Source organism: Ursus arctos, unplaced genomic scaffold (assembly GCF_023065955.2).
Source record: "Ursus arctos isolate Adak ecotype North America unplaced genomic scaffold, UrsArc2.0 scaffold_7, whole genome shotgun sequence".
Lineage (NCBI taxonomy): Eukaryota > Metazoa > Chordata > Mammalia > Carnivora > Ursidae > Ursus > Ursus arctos.
In genome coordinates, this window is record NW_026623089.1 from 52,680,247 (window position 1) to 52,705,331 (window position 25,085).

Sequence of the window (25,085 nt, forward strand, 5' to 3'; positions counted from 1 at the left end):
TCCACTTCCGGAAGATTCATCCTGTAGACACGTTAGGACAATCACAGCAAGGCCACACACAACAGTAAGCCGTTCATGATTGCAAAAGGTGGAAAATGACCTTAATGTCTGCTAACAGGCACAAACGTAAAAATTCAAACAAAAAACTAGTTCGATAAATGATGGTACATTTGTCAGTGCAATACTCCGTAAGTGGTTAAAAAGAAAGAGGCTGGGGCGCCTGGGTGGCACAGCGGTTAAGCGTCTGCCTTTGGCTCAGGGCGTGATCCCGGAGTCCTGGGATCGAGCCCCACATCAGGCTTCTCTGCTGAGAGCCTGCTTCTTCCTCTCCCACTCCCCTGCTTGTGTTCCCTCTCTCGCTGGCTGTCTCTCTCTCTGTCAAATAAATAAATAAAAAATCTTTAAAAAAAGAAAGAAAGAAAGAGGCAGCTCTGTAGAAGCTGATACGAAACGCTGTTCGAGACATGAGTGATACAAACAAGGGACAAGCGTGTGTGAGGTCTACCAACATCTGTGTAACACGGGGGTGGACACACACACACACACGCTGGTACACAGACTACCTCTAGGGGAAAACAAGAAATGGGCCAGAGTGGTTGAGGGGAACTAGGAAATAGAGGTGGGGATGGGGACCCATTTTTCACATACACCTCCTTGTATTGTTTGAATTTGTTACCATGTTTATTTATTACTCTTCCCAAAGAAAAGAAAATGGTTATAGGGGCGCCTGGGTGGCTCCGTCGGTTAAGCATCTGATTCTTGGTTTTGGCTCAGGTCGTGATCTCAGGGTTGTGGGATCAAGCCCCACATTGGGCTCCATGCTGAGTGTGGAGCCTGCTTAAGATTCTCCCTCTGCCCCTCTCCCCACTCACGCTCTCCCTCTCTCTCTCAAATAAATCAATTTTTTTTTTGAAAGGAAGTGGTTAAAAAGTAAGCTAGAATAAAAGAGTATATGGAATTGTGCTCTAATCCATTGCCCTGTATACAGTTAGTGCTTAATGTTTACTTGAATAACCAAGTCCGCCTAAGGAGCTTTGTGATAAACTTAACCCAGCACAAGCAAGAGGGAGCCTGACAAAGATGGTGACTGTACCAAGTTTCCAGCGTCTTGAACCAAAGAATGTGCTTAAGCATGGACAGCAAACAATCCTCAACCTGTGAGCCAACGCCAGTAGATCGGTATTGACTAGAGCTCTGTGAGAAGACTGAGGTCATGCTTGATTGCCGCGAGAAAGAATGTGGTGTTTGACTAGTGATGTCTGCCATGCGTGTAGGATGGGAAAGGGTGGACACGTATGCATCCCTCTTACTTTAGGAGGAGCGGCCTAAGGCGGCCAGGAATCTCTGGGCCATGGAATTCTTTTCTTCCCTCATTCCTCATGTGCCCTATTATTTCCATTTTGGTCACGCTCATTACTACACAATTCTGTGCTCACGGGTGGGCTTGGGAGCTTTCGTTAGCTTGACTGATCCGCAACCGTTCAACCAGAAACGTGTGCAAGTATGCATACGTGCATGTGAGTGCATCAGACGTGAACATGTTCAGGACAAGCCCGTGGCCACTGCGGGGTACCCGGGGGTCCCCTTCAGTATGGTCACACGGCTGTCCCCTCTTGCTCTGCACCTTTGTGAAGGTAACTCCTACAGCATTTCTGGGATCGCCGGAGAGGAAAAAGCTCTCCGTGCATAAGCCCACGATCCCCTTTCTGCTCTGTCCTACTTACTGACCTTCCTCAGGAGACTTCAAACCTCTCTGTGCTTGGCGTACTGCACACAGCTTGGATGACTGTTAGGGGTACTAAGTGAAAAAAGACGGTCTCCAAAGGTTACAGATGCATGACCCCATTTATACAAAATTCTAGCAATGACAAAATTGTAAACCGAAGAGCACAGATCAGTACTGTCAGGAGCTAAGGAAGGCGTGGGGGCGGGAGGGAAGTGGTTAGAGCTATCAAAGGGCACCATGAGAGATCTCTGCCGTGCTCTATCTTGGCTGTGTCCATCAGTGTTAGTGCCCTGGCTGTGACCTTCGAAGAGAGTTTTGTAAGATATTACCACAGGGGAACTGGGTAATGGGTGCACGGGCTCTTTCTGTATTATTTCCTAAAACTGCACGTGTATCTGTAATTATCTCAACACTGAAAAAATGTAAATATTGGGGATGACGGATTGCACTTGCCGTGACGAGCCCCGGGTGGTGTACGGAATTACGGAAGCACGCTACTGTACGCTTGAAGCGATATCACATGTACGTGAACTCACTGGAATTAAAAGAAAAACGTAAAAAAATGTAAAAAGTTTAACTGAAAAGAGGGGGAAAGGAAACTGGCTCTTACCACAGAGGCGGGGTTGAAAGAGGACTTTGGAAACACAGCTAGAGGTGGGCAGTAAGACTGAGCAGAAATGGCCTTCCTGGGGCAGAAGACTGAACGAGAACTGAAAAGAGGGGGAAAGGAAACTGGCTCTTACCACAGAGGCGGGGTTGAAAGAGGACTTTGGAAACACAGCTAGAGGTGGGCAGTAAGACTGAGCAGAAATGGCCTTCCTGGGGCAGAAGACTGAACGAGTTGAATCCAAACTGGATGCCTGAGTTTGGCTTTTTGTAGGACCATGAACTGGCCCCACCCCTGGGGTCTATTCATGTGCAAGGATAAGCCTGGGGGGCTTTTTTTGTGGGGGAGGCTGAGTGAGGAAGTAGAACCTGATGAGGAAGCCCCATCCTCACAGCGGGGGGCAGGGAGAAAGGGGGGCGGGCCTTGAGGGACCCATAGTCTGTGATACACCCCCCCTCCCCCCCGCTCCCCCCTCCTGCCATCAGCTATAAGGCCTGGCATGGGCTCCAAGTAGGAGAGATGCAGAGGGTCCATGGGAGGCCACACAAGACTCCGTGTGTGAACAGTGCTGCCCCAGGGCCCGGGGACCCCGGGGAGAGCTCAGGAGGTCGGCCAGGCGTGGCCTTGACAATGATGTAACACTGGCACTCACAGGTTGTGAGAACCTGGGACCTCTGGGTTATCTCGGAACCGCTCCTGGGACTTACCAAGGGGCGGAACAAGCTTCAGAGCAAGCTTCAGGCTGCTTTCAGGCCATTCTGCAGTGAGGCAAGGAGGAGGAGGGTGTGAACTAAGGGGGAACTTGTAAAAAGTTAAAAGTCTGGGGAAAGTACCTAGTGAGCCTCCAGATGATAAAAGCTCAGGCAAGACAAGTCAACTCACTTGCAAAGTACTTGCTCCCGGCCACGCAGGGCAGGGGCCGAGGCCCTGGCAGCAGAGTGAGGGAGAGACAGTCTCTGCCCAGGGGAGCTCAACAGTGACGAGCTGACGCTGTGAACAAGGCGCTTCCAAGGGCTTCATGCATTAAATGTGTTCGGTCCTCAGCACAGCTCCATGAGGAAGGTGGGCAGTACCCTGCTGGCTACTAACCACCACCCCCGCCAAGGCAAGGAGAGGCCGAACAACCCGCCCCCAGGCACAAGGAGAGCCGAGGCAGTCTGGCTCCACGGTTCGGGAACGCAGCTCCCATGTGGTATCCCTGAGCAGGCAGGTGTAACGAAGCCTGGGAGCCGCACGGCGGCGGGCAGCTCCGGGGGAACTCGTCTGCCGGGACCTGTCACCTACTTGCTGTGTGACTTTGGACAACAACACTCTAGACCTCTGCTTGTCTCACACGCCTCAGAGAGACACACGTGACCTCAAATACAAGGTTCTTGGCGTCCTGGAAGAAATATCCTTTGAAGGCACAAGGTCATTGCTGGCCTCCCAGGAAATGGGAGCTTGCCGGCTGTCCCAGATAAGCAGCTGTTGCTGGCTGTGGGTGACAGCGAGTGGAATGCCGCTCCTGCCCAAGCCTGTGGCTGGCTTGTGGCCGCAGGCCAGATCCCAAAGGCAGAGTGGCCTTGAGGGATAGCGTGATGACAGGCAGCAGAGGAGACGGGGGACGGTGTCCCCAGGCTCCGCTCTTCCAGAATCGAGTTCAAACATGGCATTCCACCTGGGGACAACCCAGCCCATCCTAGCTTTCCTCCACCTGCCCACTCCCCCACCCCCACCTTCCCTCCTGGCCAATGGGCCCCACTATTAACAAAGGACACAAGAAAGAAGGCGGCGGGGCGGGGCTTCGGACCCACGTCTGTCTGTCTGGCTGCAAAGAGGGGCAGTGCGGGGAGGTGGAAGAGCACACAGAGTGAGGGTACTTCCTGCTCCAGCTCGGCCACTCACTAGCTGTGTGACCCCAGCTGACTGCCTCACGTCTCTGAGCCTCATCTAACAGAGTTAGTAACAGCCCTGTATTCGTCCCGTTGTAACACACCACCATCGACTCAGCGGCTTAGAACAACACATATTTATTACCTTAAGAGTTCTGAGAGTCAGAAATCCAGGATCAGTTTGGACTAAAATCAAGGCGTCCACAGGCTCGAGTTCCTTCTAGAGGCCCGAGGGGAGAATCTGCTTCCCTGACTTTTCCAGCTTAGCTTCTAGAGGCTGCCCGCTTTCCGTGGCTCGCAGCCCCCTCATCATCATCCAAGCTAGCAGTGGCTGCTTGAGTCTTCTTCTTCAGGCATCACTCTGACTTCCTCTTCGGTCGTCAAATCTCCCTCTTCGCAGGACCCGTCTGCTGACATTGGTCCCACTGGATAATCCGGGGTAATCTCCCTGTCTCAAAATCCTTAACTCAGTTCCACTGCAAAGTCCCTTGACCTTAGGAAGTAACATGCACAGGTGTGGGGGTTCGTGTGTAGACATCTTCGGGGACCCATTATTCAGCCTCCCACAAGCACCTCCCTCATGAAATGGGGGCAAACCAATAGGAGGCCCAGGATGCTTAACCCCAGCTGGGAATGAGAATCCCTTTGAGCGCTTTTACAAAATAGCAGGGCCTGCGGTTCACTCCCGGAGATCTGGGGTGGAGGGGCCTGCAGGCTGGAATTTGTGTAAGCTCCTTAGTGACTCTGCTGGCAGCCAGGGATGGGGGTGACTCGAACAGGCACTGAATTCATGTTACTGGTCATTCTTCCTGCCCACAGCTCCTTAGCACTGAGCCTCCGTGCCCAGCAACTGCTCAATACATGTTTGTTGAATTACACGGAACTGAATCACCCCTGGGGCCTCGAACTGCCCCTGGGATGGGATAGGAGGGGTAAGTGGGTTTCTCACTGTTGCCTCAGGGCCTGAAGAATGAGGTTCTGTGGGCAGAGGCCAAGGACTCGATCAACTTCACACCCAGAAATGGCTGCCTGGGGGAGGGGGGTTGGAGTCCTTCCTCCTCCCCTAAGTCCAGTCAAGGGGGCCGCCCTGGGCAGAATCTAGTCATCAACGGGCCATTGTTAGTGGAACAGAGGGGCTCTGTGCCCATTTAACACTTCCCTCCCTCATGAGGCTGCTCCCAGCTGAGGGTTGGCTTCTAGAGGACTGCACGGCTGGGGAGGGGGCCCCAAGGCTATGAAGGGGGAGGACTGGGGGGGCTGAGAGTTCTCTGGTTGGAGGAGCAGACGCAGCTTAAAACGTAGGCGAGCCCGGGTGCTGTCACACGCGCTCAGCTGCCATTCCAGGAAGAGGTTCCAGGGAAAGCTGGGAGTCCAGCGATAGCCAATGAAACCCAGCAGACCCCAACCAGAGTGAGGGGCAACAGCTTTCCCCATGGGGTGGTCATGCTTGACTTACCTTCTTCCCTTTAAAAAACCAGAATAGGTGAAATCTACATGGTAAATGGCACCTTTCATTGCCTATAGAGGAACAGTGTTTTCAAAAGGGCTGGGAGGGTTTTATGTTCTGTGGGTTTGGGATTTAAGAGGCAGGTAATTCAACCAGGGCTGGGCATAAATGTCCCTTTGCTTTGCAGACCTCTTCTGCATTCGGCACTTGATATTAATAGCGTGAGCTGGATTTCAGGAGACTGGTGTTTAAGATCCCGAAGGTAGTGCCTGACCAGCACCCTCAAAAATGTCAGAGACCCAAATTCTTGTATTAGCCGCCAGCGATTCTCATCTGTAGAATAAGGCAAATCCTCTGGAAGTCTCTGCCGGGAAGTACAATGCTTTAAAAAACAACCTAGGAAGGTCAGATCTCAGAGTGGGGTCCGGGGCCAGCAGGAGCAGCAGCGCCTGGGAGCTTGGTGGAAATGCACATTCTCGGGCCCCTCCGCAGACCTCTTCAACCAGAATCTCAGGGGGTGGGCACAGCACGCTGTTCCAACAAGCTCTCCAGGTGAGTCTGATGTAAAGTTTGAAAATCACTCTTCTAGGGGGATATTTTTAAACTCCAGCTTGCAAAGTTTGGTAGGTCGACCAGCTTTTTTTAAAAAAGTGAACTGGAATGGTGTAGAACTGAAAATACCAGAGTGTATCCTGGGTGATAAAGATACACACGGGCTTCGTAAGACTTGTTTCACTTCTGTATCTGTGTCTGAAGTTGTGGTCCAAAGAGTGAAAACCACGGTCATGGAGCCAGCTCCCCTTCTATAATGGGTCTGCATCAGGAGGTTTTAAAGAGCAGAACGTCTGGGTCCTCCCCCAACAACCTCCCCCCCGACGATGCCCTCATGGACATGGGGACAGATGAGTGGGGTTGCTTCGGGGCGCACAGCCTCCTTAGAACACTGGCCTAAAAGTTAAACTAAACTGTGCATTTCCCCATGTTTAGAAAACTTCCTGCCTCTCTACTGCCCCCTCTTCTATGTCTACATGCCTAGAGAAGGATGTGCGAGGAATAACTAATGGGTTACATCTGGGTGGTGGGACTGAGGGGCGAGTTTTGCTTTCTTCTCTGTATTTGTCCGTTTTACTTGAATTTTGCAGAGTAAGCATCTATTCCTATGATGAAAACTATAAAGTCATTACTTTAGAAAAGGGTCCATTGGGGGTCCATTTCTGAGTGGAAATAGAGAAAGAAAAGGCATGCCCACGGGGGGCAGGCAGCCATTAGCCCAGGGGCCAAGCTGCCTAAGAGGCCATTGTGCCTAGTCAAAGTCTACCCTAACCCCACGTGTCCCAGAGCCCTCCCTGATCCAGCCCCTGCAGCCATAACCAGTCCCCCAAAGGAACAGCCCTGCCCCCCCGCCCCCCGCCCCCCACACCTGTCACCTGTTCCTCCTTAGAAAGCCCTTTTGCTCCTCCTGGTCCTCAGGCCAGCCCTGCACCCAGCCTGGATTCTTACCACCACCCTTGCCTTCATTCTCCAGATGAAAGAGTAAGGTTCAGAGAAGCTAAGCAACCTGCCCAAGGTCACCCAGCTGGAGATGCAAGGCCAAGATGTGAAGGGCAGGGTCTGTGGACATCAAATCTCCAGCACATTGCTCTCCTGGCACTATTTATTTCTCTGCCTTGCTCTACTCTTACGAATTAGAGTTAACATTTGCTATATAGCACCACATAAATATGTCAGAAAAGGAGGGAGGAAGGGAAGGATGCAGAGAGGAAGGGTAGGGGAGGGGGAAGAGGGAGGAAGGGGGGAAGGGCAGGGGAGGCCTAGGTCACACTCGGTCTCATCAGGAATGGCAGTGGAGAAGGGTGGACCTGTCTGTGTGAGCCCCACACCTAGGGGACTCTGAATATGCAGTCAGTCTGGCCGAGAGGCAGTATGTCCATCAGATCACCAGCGTGGGGCCCTGACCCCACAGGCCACAGCTGCAGGGCCCAGCCCAGCCAGACAAGAGGGGAAAATGGAGAAGAGGCAGCCGGGAATGCAGGAGACAGCTCACTTGGAAGCTAAGGGGCCACGCTGGGGCTAGCGGGGGCAGAGGGATGTGGGGGCCTTTGCGTCTCATGGGTGGAGTCCAAGGTGACTCCTGGGGGGGCTGGGATGTGGCAGCCAGTACGGCCTGGGAGCGAGCACTTGCCGGCTTAGCAATGACCCCCGGGCAGGGGTCATACTAAGTGTCCAGGACAGCTACTCTCAAGCTTGTGCCTCAGTCTGAAAGCGATTTCACCTTGTATCTGTTCGTACCTTTCCAATCGGGTACCGTGGGCATGTATTGCTTAATTTATACAATGTAATCAAACTAAAAAAAAAATTAAAAGCAGCTAGCAGTTTTCTACCGATAGAAGTAGAGACAACGTTCTTTTGAGGTGAGACTCTCATTTTGGAAGTCATTCTAACAGGCCTTTGAATTTAAGTGAGGCAAAGCCAGAAAAGAAAATCTGGAGGCAATGAGAAGCAGAACTGCCCCTACAGTCAAACTTAAGTCTACTTCCCTGCAAGAAAAGTGACAATTGTCCAGAAATTGTTCCTGTAGTGGTCGGGGGGAGTAACTGGTTTGGGTCCCCTCCCTTCTGGGTGTGGGGGTCCTGGGGCTAAGAGGGGGCAGTGTCAGGGGGACTGACCCTGCAGACTTCGTGGAACCCTGGGGGATCCCCATATATCTGTGGAGAGGGCCCCTGGAGTTGGGCTAACCTGGGGCTTGGGCATTAAAAAGGGGAAGAGGGAACCCTGAGAATCTGGCACCAGTCTGTTCAGTCACGTGCCAGGTCATCACCTAAGCCAGGTTATCTCTTGGAGGCCCTTTGTTTCCAGGCCAGGCCCACTAAGGTGGGGCTGGCTCCCTGGGGGAGAAGGGCCCAGCCCCAGAAGCCTGCCCGAGGGCCCCTATTGTTTCAAAGTGCTCCTGGAAAAATCGTAACTCATAGCCCAAGGGAAATCTGAGAGCTTTTTCTCTTACTCCAGAGGGTCATTCTCACAGCAACATGGGGACCCAGTGACTGTAGAATGAATCAGAAATGCTAGCCTGAGAACAGAGCTGGCCTGTACCCTCGGTGTGGGGGGGAGGCACGACTAGCTCCTCCCTCCTCCTGTCCCTTGCAGAGAGAAGACTTCACAGTCTCCGTTTCTCCCCTTTTCCGGCCAAAGGAGTTCAGGTGAGCCAGAAACCCTCTCTAAGCCTCAGTGTCCTCACCTGGCAGATGGGGCTAACCATGCCTCCCTCGTGAGGTTGTGGAGGGTGAGGGCACCATTCAGCACAGGGCTGGGCCCTGGCCCCTCCCCCTGCCTGGGGCGGCTGGGGCGGAGCTGGGAGCAGCCTGGCATCCTGCGCCTGCAGACGGGGCTGAGGAAGTTGGCACTCGGCCCCTCTCTTGACTCACACTCCTTTTCCAGGTCTGGCCCACCAAAAACGTCACAGGCGCCCCCTGCACCCCGTCTCCTTCCAGAGAGGTGAGTTTCACCCCAAATGGCCACGTCAGCAGGGTCTGTATGGCCAAGAAGCTCGGTGCTCCCCTGCCCCCTCCCTGGAGATCCACAATCTCCAAGAAACTCTGGGGAGTGGGTTCACACTGAAAGATGAAAACTGTGCTGGCACTCCCTGTCTGCCCCACACCGCCTGGCAGGCATAGGTTCATACGCCCTGCCTCCTATGACTCCGGTGGCTTCATTTGCAGCTGGATCATGGAGTGGCTAAGAGCACAGGCACAGCTATAGTTGGACAGCTGAGGGTTTGAATTCTGGCTGTGTGACCTTGGACAAGTCCCTAACCTCTCTGGGCCTCAATGTTGGCATCTGTAAAATGGGGCTACCTCATGCAATCTGACTGGTGCAAATAAACCACCCAGCCTGAGGATGCTTGAGTGCTCAGGAAGGCAGGAAGGCAGAGGCCTTTAGGACCTGGCATAGTGCTGGGCACAACAACTCAACCAGGCTTTACTTTTTAAAAGTGATTCCAACACTGGGATGCCCAGAATTCCAATCAGAGGCCTGGAAAGGATGTACTTTTGGAAGTTCTTCATGCCCATCACCCCTTCCAGAAGCTTCTGCCACAGCTAAGCTTATGAGTAAGGGGTGGGGTGGGGATTCCAAGCAGGGAAAGGAACCCTGGGAAGGTAGGAAACAGCAGCTGGGGAGGAGAAGCCAGGACAGAAAGCCAGGAAGCTGACCTGGCCCTGCTATCCGGGGTGGGAGGGTCCCTAGCAGGACTTCGGGCACATGGTCACCAGAGGACCACAGAGGGCAGACTGGCAGGTAGGCAGCAGACACTGAGACTCAGTGATGTCATGCTTTCCCAGAATGACTCAGTGGTGCCCCTGGGCTGTGAATAGTGAGCTGTGTGCTGCGGCCTCAAGGCCTCCCTGTCTCTGTGCCCTCCAGGCTTGCAAGGTATCTCTCCTTCCCTGTTCCCTCCCGCCCTCCCTGCCCCAGGGGCCCATGACTACAGCGTCCAGGCTGCCACTCTGGGCAGTGACCCACATGCTACCTCTGTCATGTCTCTCCAATCTCCACACAGGCAGACCCAACTGCCAGAGACACTTGGATTTCATTACTGCCCCCGACTCCTCCTGGCTGAGTGATCTGGGGTGGGTTAACCTGCCTCTCTGAACCTCAGTTTCCTCATCTGGAAAATGGACACGTGCCTAACAGCCTTGCTGGGTTGTGTGGGGCTTAGTGAGACGGTCTGTAACTACCTGGCACACAGCAGGCGCTTAGCAAATGGAAAGTATGGCATTCAAAGGCCTCGATGATCTGACCTCAACTGACTTTTCTAGCTACATTTATTTAAAAAATAAGAACAATAGCTCATTCTTCTGGATGCTTACTGTATGGGAGGCCCTGCTCTAAACACTTGTATAGGGACACTTTTATTCTCCTATCACCCCCTTGTGGTGGGTACTGTTAGTATCTCCATTTTACAGATGAGAAAACTGAGGCATAGGGAGATGAAGCACCTTGGCCACGGTCGCACAGCAGGTCAGCAGCAGGGTCCCCTTCCCTTGCAAGCAGCCCGGCTCTAGAGCCTGCAGCTCCAACCACAGCGCCATCCGCCTCATTGCTCGTCTTCATCCATCCTACAAATTAGAGTTCGGTCCAACTGGACTCCTTGCCCTTCTCTGCGTTCCATCCGAGCTTTCCCGCCCTGTGCCTTTGCCCAGGCTCCCTCCTGGCAGCTGCGTGCCCACCTCGTCCGTGAAGCCCTCCCCAAGTCCTCCCTCACGTCCACCTGTGTGGGCTCATCACAGTTGGACTCAAAGGTGGTTATCTGTGCCCAAGTCTCCTCTCCCTTTCTAGCACCTTCTGCTAGCCCCAGGCCACCCTGCACAGCGTCAGGCATGAGCGAGCATGCGGTACTAATGCCCAGGCTGAAGCACCTACTGTGTGCTTCCTGGGTGGTGTGGAGGAGAACTAGCCCTCAGGGGCCCCACTACTCTGCAAGAACGGCTCGAGGGCTGCAGCTGGAACCAGCCCCCAGCCCGGGAGGCAGCCTGCCAGCTGGGCTTCCTGCTGTCTGCTCAGGGGAAAGAACTCGGCCACAGGAGGCCTGCATTGCCTGGGGGGCAGGTCTGAACCCTAGAGGGGCCGGAGGGGCTGGACGGGCTGGACACACACCCATAAGGGGACGGGACTGAGAACCACTTGCTGATGGGGTTGAGCAGTGGGGCTCAGAGTGCAACCACCCACCAGCCCCACCTAATTCCAAGGGGCCTCTCAGAGGGTTTCAGGACCATTGTCAGGACCCCAGCCCAGCCCACCCCAGCACACAGGATAATGACTCCAACAGGTCACATGCCCAGGGTCCCACTCCCCTGTTTCCGCCCAGTCCCACACAAGGCCTCTGGTCCACATCAGCTGCCTCCTCCAACTCACCATGACTCCCCCCAGCTCTGCCCAGACTCCGAGCACTCCCCAACGGGAGCATCCCATCCTGGGAGGGCGGACACTGTGCTACCGGGCATGGCGAAGCTTCGTGTCACCTCCATCACTCTCGGTTCCACGGTCAGATGGGGACTCCCTGGGGGTGTGGAAGCACTGGGGACACCAAGGGAAGCTAGGCAGATGCTGTCCTGCCTCACAGAGCTCACTACGCAAGGAGACCACAGACCACGAAAGCAGCAACGGCCACAGCGCGGGAAAGTGTGACGAGGGGGACGTGCAGGCAGCCACAGGGAGGGCTGCTGACCTAGGCTTCCAGAGCCGATACCCAAGCGGAGGCCGGAGGCTGAATGGGTGCTGGCCACAAGAAGAGCAGGAAGGAGAGGCCGGAGAGGCCACGGAGAGCAGGATGCCTGTGTCTGAGGAACAAGGACAGTTCGGAACGGGGAACAGTGAGGACAAGGGGAGGGCTGGGGAAGGGGAGCCTGGGCTGTAAGATCCACCTGGAAGATCACAGGGCCGTGGAAGCCACCGGCATCCCGGGCAGCTCGGCACCTAGCCCAGGGTGGGGCTTCTGTCTTGCTGGAACACCCTGATCGGCCAGCATCTCCTCGCGAGTTTAAATCCCTTCTCCTGCCACCTACGCCACTTCTGAGCCCGGGTCACTGCCAAGGGGAAGCAGCGCTCGGCACACAGCCGGCCCTGCAGAAGAGGCCGTGGTACCGTCAGAGACGCCCCGTGTGGGTCAGCCTGGGGCAGGCCGGAGGGCTCGAACCTCCACCCGCAGTGCCCCCGAAGCCAGCCTCCCCCAGAGCCGCCAGGACGAAGCGACCGTCCTCTTGGCCGCGACCACGGCAGCAAGCTCGCACGCGCCAGGGCCCGGGGCCGCCGCGGCTCCGCACGCACGAGCTGGGGCCGGGCAACCTCTCCTGGCCGGCGGCCTCTGCGCGCCCGTCTGCGAAATGGCCATCGCAGGCTGCCTCCGTCACGGGCTTCCTGTGGCACCGAGCGAGCGCAGGCCCGGAAGGTGTGAAGGGGACGTCCCCGCTCGGGCTTCCTGTGCACCTGACCGTGGGCCCCCCGCGCCGCACGCAGCCGCAGGAGGAACCGCGCGAGAGCAGAGCTCCTCTCAGAACAAAAACACGAAGGGCCTGACCTTCCCGGTCAGGGGAGTTTCGGTCCCCCCCCCCCGCCCCCGCTCCCCCCCCCCCCGTCCCCGCTCCCCCCCCCCCCCCCCCCCCCCCCCCCCCCCCCGTCCCCAGTCCCGAGAGGCCGACTTCCGCTCCCTCCCAGGTGCTAGGTTGCCATCTCCTGCCTCTCGGCTACGCCTGTCCGTGACCCCGCAGCCAGGGGGCCCCGGGCCGTGTCCCAAGCAGAACCTCGGCCCGGCCACGTGCCCTTGGCGCGGGGCGAGCTGTGAAATGGCTTTGCTGAAAATTGGTGCGGCCTCAGCCAGGGGGGCGGCCCCCTTTGTTTTCAAAATATTTCCTCCGATAGCGCTGCTTTGGCTCAGACCCCTTAGCACTTTCCAGAATCCTGCAGATGGTGCGGCAGCTGGAGGGGAAGGCAGAGGAGGAGAGTGGGGAAGAGCGCGCGCGAGGCGCGGGGCGCACGTCAGGCGACGGCATGGGCTCGCGCCAGGCCCCGCGTGTGTGGACAGGCACGCGTGTGTGGACAGGCGCGCGCACAGGACAGTGAACAGGTCCGCCTGGAGACGGGGGCCTGCAAACGGCGAAGCTGGGGAGCCCTCCTCTGAACCAGAACTTCCCTCAGAAGCCCCGTGTGTGCCACAGACAAGGCGGGGAGAGGCCTGGAGCTTCCTCCCATCAGGCCTCTGAGGGGTTCCCCCCACTGAACTCTGGGGTTCCGTGGCACCTAGTTTGAAAAACCCTGCTGCTAAAGGAATTCCCGCCCTTCCTCGGGGGAGTTAGTACCAACAATGTTTTAAGAGAATGAGCTTTCTGAGGGAAGATGAAATTATTTTCCTAATAAATTCTAATTTGAGTCCAGTACAGCAAATGGCTCACATTCTGAGAATCAGGGCTCAGAAAGTACAAAGCGGTTGATTTCACTCACTGACAAGTTTGTGGGTGCCTCTCGGAGAAGTCTTGTGAACTTGGGTCTGAATATCTGGGGCAGAGGGTGTGTGGCGAATAATACTTGTAAACACTGCCTAGTTCTCTGTACAGGCACATTTCTAAACTCCTCACAGATATGAATTCACTGACAGCCCTATTACCTATGACCTATTACCGATTAAGAAACTAAGGTCCAGAGAGGTTAAGTAACTTGCCCAAGGTCACACAGCTACTAAGCAAGGCTGTGAGCATTGCGGCTTTAGGATATGTGCTCTTAACCATTACATAATTTGCCTTTTGGCATGAGTGTGTCCCTGTGTTTGTGTATCTGTATGTGTGCACACACGCACTCGTGCCTACAAATGTTTTGGTATATAATGTCCCCAGCTGTTTACTGAACTATCTGTGTGTGGGGGGGGGGGGGGGACATATCTGAATGTGTGTGTGTGTGTGTGTGTGTGTGTGTGTGTGTATTTCAGCCCGTGATTATGTGATGGTCGGTGAGGATGTGAGGATGCAGCCTCTCTCCCCAGGGCTGCAAGTTATGGAGCTCACCCCCAAGTTCTCTCTCAGCAGCCTGGCGGCAGCATGATAGAAAAACTCCCTGGCCAGAGGCAGGACCCAGAGCCTCCCAGCAGGGCCTGCTCCCCAGATCCCAGAGGTTTCAGTTTGCCAACCCAGCTCAGTACGGTCACATATGATGGAAAGGCCCCTCAGCCACTCTCTGGTCTCAGCCAGGAACGGCCCCCCACCCAGAGCCCTGGTTCTCCCTTCTCACTAGGCGCTACTGGGTTTTAGAGGGGTCAACTGAATGCATTGACGTTATTAAGCTATCATGAATTTGCTTCCCAGCCTATGGACATAGCAACTTACGACAGCGCTTGAGCTCCTCGAAACCTCTGGTGTGAACCTACCCCCCAGCACCCTGAGCTGATGTGGCCTAATCTGATATGACTCCAGCCAAAAGCAAAGAACCCTGACATTCTAGGTTGTCCCGAAAGCCCTTCAAAGTAAATGCAGAGGTTTTGAGGGTTTTTGCACATGTGAGCCCCACCTTGGTGGGGAGCATGAAAGGGGAAAATTAGCTTTGGTCCATCCACCCTAAACTGACATTTAAGATGCAAAACTTCATCAGGACCCCCACCATTCTCCACCATCAAAGTCCAACTCACCAACCGGGAGACCACCCTCTGCCTGGACAAGTGGGGCCAAGGCCGGAAGACTTGCTCAGATGGAGCAGGGCTGAGCGGGCACCCTAGGCGGACCTTCCTCCCTCAGGTTCCTCCTGGTCCCAGCAGCCTGCGTGCCAACCTCCCTCAGCACAAGGACAGTCCAGCAGTCCGGTCAAGTCGTGTGTTCCCTGACTTTTGAGGCTCCCAAAGTCAAGGAGGAGGGGCTGGACAGGGAGAGGGGAGGGAGGGGGGAGCTGGTGAAAGCAGCCAGTGAGCCAGGTGTAACCATGGGAGGCCAACACAGAGCTTCCCAGGCTGGCCTCCGGGATGGCTGTTTACTTGTGGTATTCAGGAGAAGCTCAACTGGGAACTGGCTTACTTTCCACACTTTCCTCCAAATCCTTTCCAGAGAGTCCTCTAGAACCCCAGTGATAAATTTCTCAGGGCCCAGAGAAACCCACAGTCCTTCAGCACACTGCCATCTTTGTGGAACAGGGGGAGAGAGGGAGAGGGGGAAATGTGAAGGGGAGAAGCAAAAGGAGGAGGAATGAGGGGGTGCAGTTACTGGTGGCTGGGGGCTCCCACGGCCCGCCTGCCCCATCTCTCCGTGGTGGTGGATAAGGGTGGGGGGAGCAACCAGCCAGATTTGGAGCGATGGAGCAGAAGACTGAGCGTGTCCACCTCCAAGCACAGAACAAACTGCCCAGCTGGTCAGCGACCACCCTGCCCCCAGCCGTGGAAGCCACGTGGTCAGGGCAGGACAAGCAGCATTCTATCATTTATTTAGTCATCAGAGAAGAGATGACATTTATTTCCTACTTCTGTTTAAGGAATGAAACGGAGAGCTGTTTTCCTTTCCTCCTGCGTGACTTCATGACAGGCAGAGGCCTCTGTGAGCGTTTCCTCATGGCTAAGATTCCCTTGGCTCCCCTGCTTTATGACTTCCCAGCAGAGGCGCTCGCCCACGGCCCCTCCCTGGGCTTCACCCATCACCTGACAACAGTCCCAAGTACTTCCACGTCTCAGACACGGGGATGCAAAGATAAGCAGCCCCTGTCCCTCGGGTGGGGCAGCTTCTCCCCACACCCAGTCTCCCACTTCTATCCGGATATCATGCCCACTCCACAGTGGAGGTGGAAGAAGGTTCTAATACCCGCAGCTCAGCTCTGTCCAGGCTCTTAGAATCACCCACGTGGGCTTCCTGGGGAAGGTGGGCAGGGGCCAGCGGGGCAGTGCTCATTCTCTGCTCCTCATTTAAGGTTACCAGTTTTTCCTGTATATGGACAGCCTGGGCAGAGATGAGGGTGGGTAGAGCCGTGAGAGGCATCCCCCTCAGCCCTTACGGGGCATAGAGGACCAACCAGACTGAGACCACAGGCGCCCCTAAGTGCCTGCAGTTCCCTGGCTTCATGACCTTGGGCATCCACCACACCTCTCTGAACCTCATGTCCTCATCTGTCAAGTGGGGACGATAACCACTGTCCCTCTGTGGGGCATGTGTGGGAAAGCATTTGCTAGGGACCAGGCGAGCCGTGCGTTCTCATCCCTCACCCCAGCTCTGCCCCACCCATCTCTCGTGGGGACCAGAAACCACCCCAGGGCACATGGCAGGTGTGGGAAAGACAGCCACCACACGCTGCTTTACGTTCACCAGGCGGGAGGTGGCAGGTGAGGGCTGATTTTCCCAAGAGACAGATTTCCACTCTGGTGAGGGCCGAAGAAAGAAAGGAATATAGTAACCCATTTGAGAATGTCTACCTGGCCATTTCTCCCAACCCCAAACTTATGACTTGTATGGTTACAAGTGGCAGCTTTGTCCCCACTTCTCAGATAAGCAGCGAATCATCTCTCGCTGGAATTACTGCAATATCTCCCTCAATCACTTCCAAATCTCTATCATTTCCCAACTCCAGTCCTACATGGAAGGTTCTAGCAGCCTGAAGCCACCCAGACTTTGATTTCCCAACTCCAGTCCTACATGGAAGGTTCTAGCAGCCTGAAGCCACCCAGACTTTGATTTCCCAAGGCCCACGGTGTAATCCAGTCTAGGCAGAGTGGGTGGAAAAGGGACTGCAGTCAGAGGCCCCAGGACCATGTTAGTTAAGTGTTAGTAAGTAGCCAGTGTTGCTTCTTTGTTGCCATGGAGAACAAATAGGGACCCTAGAGACAGCCTAGCATGGTGGAGACAGCATGAGTTCCAGAGTCAGACTGTCCAGGTTCAAATCCCAGCTTTGTTCCTCATCAGCCGTGTGACTTTGAAAGAGTTACTTAACTTGTCTAAGCCTCAGTTTCCTAATCTGCAAAAGAGCGATAGAATTCTAACTTCAGATGTAGGGCTTAATGAGATCATGTACGGAGAACTTGATTCACAGAAGACACAAGGCGGGAAGGCGATATGGGGAAGGGACTGGCTTGCAGCATCCCACCTGAAACTGGAGATGGCCAAGTCCAGCTCACTCCCTCTCTCATCTGGGGTCACAGTTCTGGTGCTGGCCCCATACCTTGCTAATTTCATCACTGAGACCATTTAGATGCTTGAACCGCAGACTGAACCTAGTCACAAAGGGGTAGGGGAATGACACATTTCCTTGTGATTCCATGGCCAGGTTGTCCCATATCCTTGCACACTCAATCCCATGCCAACAGGGAATCACTCCCAAGACTGCTTCTAATCCCAGTTCCAGGAACATGAGCAGTTTCAGCTCCTCTGGGAAACTCAAGCCAGCTGGCACAGAGGAAACCACCCGATGCTCAGTACAGGGACTGTGACTACCCCTCCACCTGCTGCCACTACGGAGCCAAGCCCCTGCTGGAGGACACAGCCCCTAGACCCTTCATGAGACCCATATCCAGCCAGGCCAGCAGGAGCCAGGAAGAAACACCCAACACCATCCCCTGCTTAGCCAGATGTAGAAATGGAGACTTTCCTGCTGCCCCTCCTAGGGGAGCATAGACCAATGATGAGATTCAAGTCGTCAGTGCCAGCCCACATGGCACCGTGAAACATGCCGCTTGGGCCACTTCTCCAGACAAATCAGACAGGGCTCCCTGGAACCACTCAGGGCCCCCTCTTCTGCAGGAAGACCAACTCCAACCCAGCTGAGGCCACCAGGCTTGGCTCATAGTGAGTCCTTAGCAAATATTAATTATTGGTGTCATTAATCATCAAACAACTACTTACTGAGTACCAACTACGTGCCAAGCACTGGGCTAGGTCCAGGACAATCCCTGAAACATCCTGGGGCCCAGCACACCAGAGCATCTGAAAGCAAACACAGCTTCAGGTGCAGTGAAAATAAATAGGGTTCCCGCATCGCCCTGGTTTCTTCGTGACCTTGGGAGCCTTAAGCATCCCCCACCCCGCGTACACACACACATCCAGGGCTGCAGTCTCCTCTGCTGGTCCTCCTGGAAGTCCCTCTGAGGAAGCACATCCGCTGGGGGTGGGGGGCGGGGTGGGGGGCAGGGTCTGTGTGCTTTCTTCACAGGCTCTGTCACTGCCACCACCCAGCTGTCCCGCGCAGCGCAGCAACCGCCTGCAGCCTTTTTCCACTCTGCTCACAGAGCCCAGCACGCCGGGTCCGAGTTCATGAATCACTCCCTCCTCTTTCCCGGCCTCGCCTCCGGAAGGGCTGCGCACACCCAGACACATCACCAAGACACCGAGTTTCCACACCAGACTCGCTGCTGATGAACCCCGAGATCCGACTGCAGTATCCGCTTTCCCCTCCCCACTTCTAGCCTCGGGGTGCTGGCCACGACTTTCAAAGCCAAGACAGCCCTTCCCCGGCCCATCGCGCTTTAGGGGCTCCTCACTGGGGGGCTGCAGGGGCAGCAGACAAAGACCGTGGATTTATTTGAGGGCAGGAGGGCATGCTTGGTCTAAAGATCCGAACCCCGGCGCCCCCGGAATTGTAAATTTCGGCCTGCAGCGTGTGCGGGTCGGTGTGGCGTGTGCTCCCAGCGAGTGCGCGGTGTGTCTGTGGCTTGAATGAGGATGAGCTGCGAGTACCTGGCAGCCGTGAATCCGAGTGCGGGTTGGGTCTGGGGGTCGCGAGTGCCTGCGTGGAGTTTTCCTTGGGCCGAGAACTCCCTCTCCCACGCTCCGATTCGCCCCCTCTTCCTCCAAAGTTTGGTGGGCCGCCGGGACGGGGAAGGTTGAGGGGCGCACGGCTGGGCGGCCTTGCCCGGGCCTCGGAGGCGGTTCCGGGACGCCGGCGCCCTACTTACCCCGGCCGCCGAGCCTCCTCCGGCGGGGGGCGGATCCGACTGTCCGCGGCTGGCGTCCCGCGCCGGCAGCATCCGCTCCCAACTTTGCCCTCCTCTGCGCAGAACGCGGCAGAAGCGGCTCGGTCGCTCCGATCCCTCGCGGCCCGGGCTCTGCGCCCTCCCCGGAGGCGGTGGCGGTGGCGGCGGCGGCGGGGAGGGAGGGAGGCGCGGCCCGGCCGGTTCGCACGCCGAGCGGAAAGCGGCGCCAGGCGGGCGCCGTCCTGCGCAGCGAGCGAGCGAGCGAGCAAGCGGTCCTGCCTGGCGCCCTCCCGGCTCGGGCCCGAGCCGGCGAGCGGCCCTCGGCGGCGGAGGATTCCTGAACCGCGTCCAAGGCGCCCGGGGAGCCCTCCTCCTCCTCCTCCTCCTCCTCTCCTTCCTCACCCCACCCCACCCAGCTCCCAGCCCAGCGCGCCCGGCAACTTGGGAACCGTTGGCGAAGTTGGCGCAGCTCGGGCTGCGCGCCGGCCGGGCCTCTGGGTGGAAGGAGGGGAGGAGAGGGAGGAGCTGAGGGGGGAGGGAGGGGGCCCGCCCCCGCCCCCGGGGAGCCGCGCGCTCCAGGACCCCTCTGTGGGCCTTTGTTCCGGGAGCCGCACCTCTGGCCGCCCTCCCCGGGGACTCGCTGGGGGACCGCTCGGATCCCCCATCCCCTCCCAGAGAGGCTGGGAGGAGCTCCCGGCCCCGGGGTGGGTAGGTGGGGGGAGAGGCGGCGTGGAAATCCTCGCGGCTTCGCCCTGCCAGAGCCTCCCAAGCCATTACCCGCCTGCCAGCCTCTCTCTCCTCCGAGAGATCCCTCTGGCTACGCTGGTTCTCCACCCCGAGCGGGGTGGGGGTCCAAATGTTGGTCCCCCAGGCTTTCAAAGACCACAGCACACCCTCTCTGGGCCGTCACAGGTCACCCACTCGCCTTACCGCCTTCTCATGCCTCCAGTCAAGAGTTCCCTTAGTGTGACACCAGGCAAGCCAGAAGGAAGTGGGGTCCACCACGGCCAGCCAGGGAGGCTTTATCTTCCCACCCTTCTGGGCAGCTGGCGCCTCCCGCGGAGGGTGGGGTGGGTGCTGCTGGCCGACGAGTGGAGGCCGGTTGCCTCCCACAGGTGGGGCAGTGCCCGGGCTAGACAGCGCCCGCTCATGGGTACAAGGCCAACTTGACCAGGAGTGCGGTGAAGTGCTGGGGTTTGGAAGACAAACAGAGACTCCCTGTTAACTGCCCGAGTCCTGTGGTGCCCTGGGCTCTGGCGTTTCTTCGGAGTCTTCTCAGCACTTAGCACCAGGAGCTAATTCAGGCCCTTTAAGGCAGTGGTCCTGGCATTTAACGGGATAGTATAGGGTTCAGAACAAGAAGTCGTTTCCCGTAAAGGAGAAATAAGAAACTCAAAAAGACAAAAACTTCAATATCTACACTTTGCCTCCCTTGTCATTTTCAACATTTGTAGAAAAGGAACCCAAACAGAACAGAACAGGACCCAGGCCTTCCCCCAGGGGTGAGTCCTCACAGGTGGGGGAAGTCAGAGGTGTCTGTTCATTATCTGGGTGGGGACCAGGCCAAGCTGCCCCTGGGGACTGTGGGCTGCAGGGGACCTGGGCAAAGTGCTCCCAACTGTGAAGTGAGACCTTGGTGTGTGTCTCTTTTGGCAGAAAAACCCAATGGGGTGCTTCAGTTCTATTATTAACAGCTCTGTGGCCTGCTCTGGGGGGCTAGAAATTTGGTGAGAACCGAGACCTTAAGTCACTTCCTGGGTAAGCATCCTGAGGCCCTCCCCACACGTCCTGCAGGCTTGGCTGCCATGGCCGCATCCACAGGGCCCGGGCCTCTGCTCTGGAATCAGTCTGGCTGCTCTCCAACCAGTTTCTGAAACAAGCGGGTTTCTCCGGACCCCATCAGCTCTTCTCTGAAGGGAGGGCCTCGCCTCCTTGGAGCCTCGCAGATCTGTCAAGGAGCTACTTTCAACTGTGCCTGCTGGCCTTATAAGGGAGGTCTTCCGGTCAGCCACACGGAATCTGGGATTTTACTGCCAGAAATTTGTAGGCGCCTCAGGGGATCCAAAGGCTGAAACCTAGGACTGTGTCACCCCCAGATTATAGAGCAGGGACAGTGCTACTGAGTCAAGGAGAGGAAGAAGAAATAGGGTTATAGGAGGGAGAGGGCGACGAGAGAGCTGGAGAGAGATGAGCGGGTACTGGATACGGGGGCCCACTGGGGTAGACAAGCCTTCGTCCCACCTCCTGTCCAGAGAAGACAGTCCTGTATCGCAACAAACACTAGTGATACCATGTGCTTTGTAAGGGGAGGCTGGAGCCAGGCGTTGGGAGAGCGGGTGTCTCAGGAATAAGATCACAGGCTTGCACAGCTCCGGGGGCCCCAGGCAGATGGAATGTGATGGGACTGTCGGCCCCTGGAGTTGTTCAGTGCTGCGGCCTTGTTCTTGGACCTGAGGACCCCAGGCCTGGGCTCTTCCTGAGAAGGCAGAGATGGGACAGGGCTTTCTAGGTGAAGGGACCAGCAATGGAAAGAAACAGGTTCCTTTGCGCTGGCATGACAGCCAATGCCTGGACCTTCTGTTGAGGGTATCTTGGTTGCAAATCAGAGGCAGAGGGTAAAGTTCTGACAGGACATTGGGGATTTTCATCCTAAAATAGTTTCCAGGCTCCGCTTCTTCCCACAATTGCTCTGCCAAGAGATTTGGTCTCGTTTTTATTGTTTTGTATTGTACTGTTTTGTTTACCCTGTTTGAAAAATTGAAAAATTTTACCCTGTTGTAAAAAGAACTTTCCAGGCCAGAGGCAGAATGGCAGAGCGGGTAAGAATGTGGCAGCCTGAGTACCATTTTAACTTACCCAAGTTAAGATTACTAATCATGGGACATGCCAGCACCATGTGTCTCCCAGTATGCTGTGCCGGGAAGGGTACGATGTTGAGTATGAAGTATTCCTGTCAAAAATGATTTACCACCTGAATCTGATCATGAGGGTACATAGGACAAACCCAAACCGAGGGACATTGACAAAACAGCTGGCCTGTAAAATTTTAAAATGTCAAAGACAAAGAAAACGACTAAACCACTCCAGATTAGAAGAGCTGAGGGATGTGAGCACCATGGCAGGCAGGCTTCTCAGATGGCCCCCAACGACCCCACCTCCTGGTGTCCACTCCCTTGTGCAGTCCCCTCTCCTTGAGTGCGCCTGGACCTGGCGACTTACTTCGCATGAATACAATAGAGCAAAGGTGAGGGAATGTCATTTCTGCGTCACAAAAGACCATAATTTAGGTTACAAGAGACTGTGACTTCTGTGTTACTACATTCTCTCTGGTTCTTCTCAGCCTGCTTGAATTGAGAGCTGCCCTATGGGGAGAGACCCCCATGTGGCAAGGCACGAAGGCCCTCGGGCCAACAGCGTGCTACCACCTGAATCCTGCCAACACCTGCCGAATGAGCCTTGGAGCAGATCCTGTCCCTGTGGAACCCTGAGATCACAGTAACCCTGGCGGACACTTTGATTGAGGGACCCTGAGCGAAAGAGCTAAGCCACCTCCAGATCCTTGACCCACAGAAACTGTGGGATGATCAAAACGGGTGTTTTAAGCCATGAAGCTTTGTAGTGACTCGTTATACAGCCACATATAACTGATACAGCCACTAAGTACGACGCATAATCTTGGAACTGGGGAAAAAAATGCAATGAAAGACATTATTTAGATAATTGAGAAAGTATGAGTGGGGGCCAAGTGATTGTGAATATTGTGTCCGTGTTGTATTTCCTGCGTTTGATAACCGCACTGTTCTGTAAGATGATGTGTGGCTCGTTAGAGATACACCCCCAAGTATTCAGGATCGCGATTTCTGCCGCTTCCTCTCAAATGGTTCTGAAAAACGGATACAAATAAACATGAGGGGGGCACCTGGGTGGTCAGTCTGTTGAGCATCTGACACTTGGCTTTGGCTCAGGTCCTGGTCTCAGGGTCTTGAGATAGAGCCCCGCGTCAGGCTCCACGCTCGGCAAGGAGTCTGCTTATCTCTCTCCCTCCCCCTCTGCTCCTCCCTCTGCTCTCTCTCAAATAAATAAATAAAATCTTAAAAACAAACAAATAAACAAACATTGGGGTGCCTGGCTGGCTCAGTGGATGGAGCACGTGACTCTTGATTTCGGGGTTGTAAGTTCAAGTCCCACATTGGGTATAGAGATTACTTAAAAATAATTTTTTTAAAGAAAAGTAAACATCATGCACATTGCACATGCACTGTGTATTTTAGAGGAAGAATTTCATTTATCTATTAATTTATCTGTCGTCTAACAAACCATCTCTAAACTTAGTGACTCAAAACAACAAAAATGTAGTATTCCTCACAAATTCGTGGATTGACTGGATACATCTGGAAGGCTCCTCTGTTCCATATGGCATCCACTGAGGCTACTCACTCTGCTGCCTTCAGCTGGCAGGCGGGCTGGGCTGGAAAATCCACGAAGCCTTCCCTCCCAAGCGTGGCACCTCAGTGCTCCTCCAGACAGCATCTCTCTCCCCATGTGGCCGGCTCGGGCGTCCTCAGAGCATGGTAGTTTCCAAGGGGACAGACTTCTTACAAAGCAGCTGGCTTCTGAGAGCGGAGGTATAAGCTGTCTGTCCTCTTAAGGCAGCCCAGTTACATGCTGGGCCAGGGAACCGCTGAGCCATTCTTGGGATCGGGGCAAATCCTCCTCTCTGGAAGGAAGAGCGAGTTGCCATTGACTCAAGGAAGAATTCTGGGCACAAAGGAAGAGGGGAGGGGGAAGAATCTAAAGGGGTTCCCCACCTGGAGTTAAAGGGCCCGAAGGCTCAAGAGCCTGGAGTAAACTCTCCCCTCTCCCCACCCCCCAACTCATCCCAGCCTCCTCTACTTCCTGATCATTTTCACCCAAGAGCTCGCTTCAAGATGGTAACGCGCAGAGATGGGGGAAGAAAAATGTCAGTGGTTGAACACAAAGTACCAGGCGCTTTCTCCACAGTATTTCATTTATCCTCACAGCAACCCTGCAACGAAACTGCTACCATGCCCTTTGAAAACAAGAGGTAGCAAAGGTTTTGGGTGGTGTGGTGCCTTGAGCCAACTCGCACCGCAAACATATTGGTTCAAAGAATGTCTTTGCTTCTTTATTCAACAGTTTTGGGCCCGGGACTGCACTGGGCTTGGGAGCACAGGGATGCGTGATGTCTTAGTCAGCTATTGCAGCAACGAGGGTACAAAACAAACACCCTCCCAAGCCCAGTGGCTTACAACAAGGATGGATTTTCTTCGTTCACGGGTAGGTCAGCAGTTGAACAGGGATTTCTGTTTTGGGCCACGGGATGGGCCCACGCCCGTGGGGCCAGCCTCTGTGCTGGCTTCAGGTCTGCTGTTCGTGTCCTCACAGTCTAGTTGGTCCTGTGACTACCCGTGGCACATTCTTCTCGAGGTAGACCACAGGAGTACAAGAGACAAAGCAAACCACCCAAACACATTTAAAGCCTCTGCTGACATCACTAGCCAAAGCAAATTCCATGCCCAAATATAAAGGCATTAAGAGAAGTCTATTTTACCCACTATGAAGCCCCAGTGATAACAGAAAGGCCTGTGACAAGGAGAATGAGAATTGAGAGCAGAAGTCCAGCCAGCCACAGGAGACCAGGCACAGGTCTTGCCCTCAGGGAGCTCACAGTCTAGTGGGGAGTCTTCACGGAGACACAATTACAATGCAGTGAGGGAGGTGCAAGGAGGAGGTGCAGGGGGGTGGCATGGCAGTGTGTGTGTGTACGAATGTTCACACGCAAGCTATGAAAGCATGGAAGTGGGTCCCTGCCACCAGCTAGACATTTAGGAAGATGTTCTAGAGAAGACGACTGAGGTAGATGCGACAGGAGAAAAGAAATAGGCGCTCTTGGCTGAAATAGAGAGAAGAGGACGGGAAGTTGGGAGGGCGTTGTGGGCAGCCATGACTGTGCGAACAAAGGCAAAGAGGACAGAAACAGGGTGGTGTGTTCAGGGACA

The 25,085-nt window shown here is 55.3% G+C and overlaps 1 protein-coding gene across 3 annotated transcripts in view; it reads right to left on the reverse strand.

The window, feature by feature from the left end:
• The window catches only part of CHST3 (carbohydrate sulfotransferase 3), a 34,465-nt gene extending 14,375 nt beyond the window's left edge, over nt 1-20,090 (reverse strand). Inside the window, exon 1 of one of the 3 annotated variants that reach the window (XM_057308591.1) lies at nt 19,996-20,090. The gene's annotated coding sequence lies outside the window, so the exon portion shown is untranslated. Of the gene's footprint in view, nt 1-18,829; nt 18,915-19,047; nt 19,139-19,995 lie in introns of those variants that run through there. The other 2 variants (XM_026504416.4, XM_044386145.3) reach the window with 2 other exon arrangements.
• Nucleotides 20,091-25,085: the final 4,995 nt, after the last annotated feature.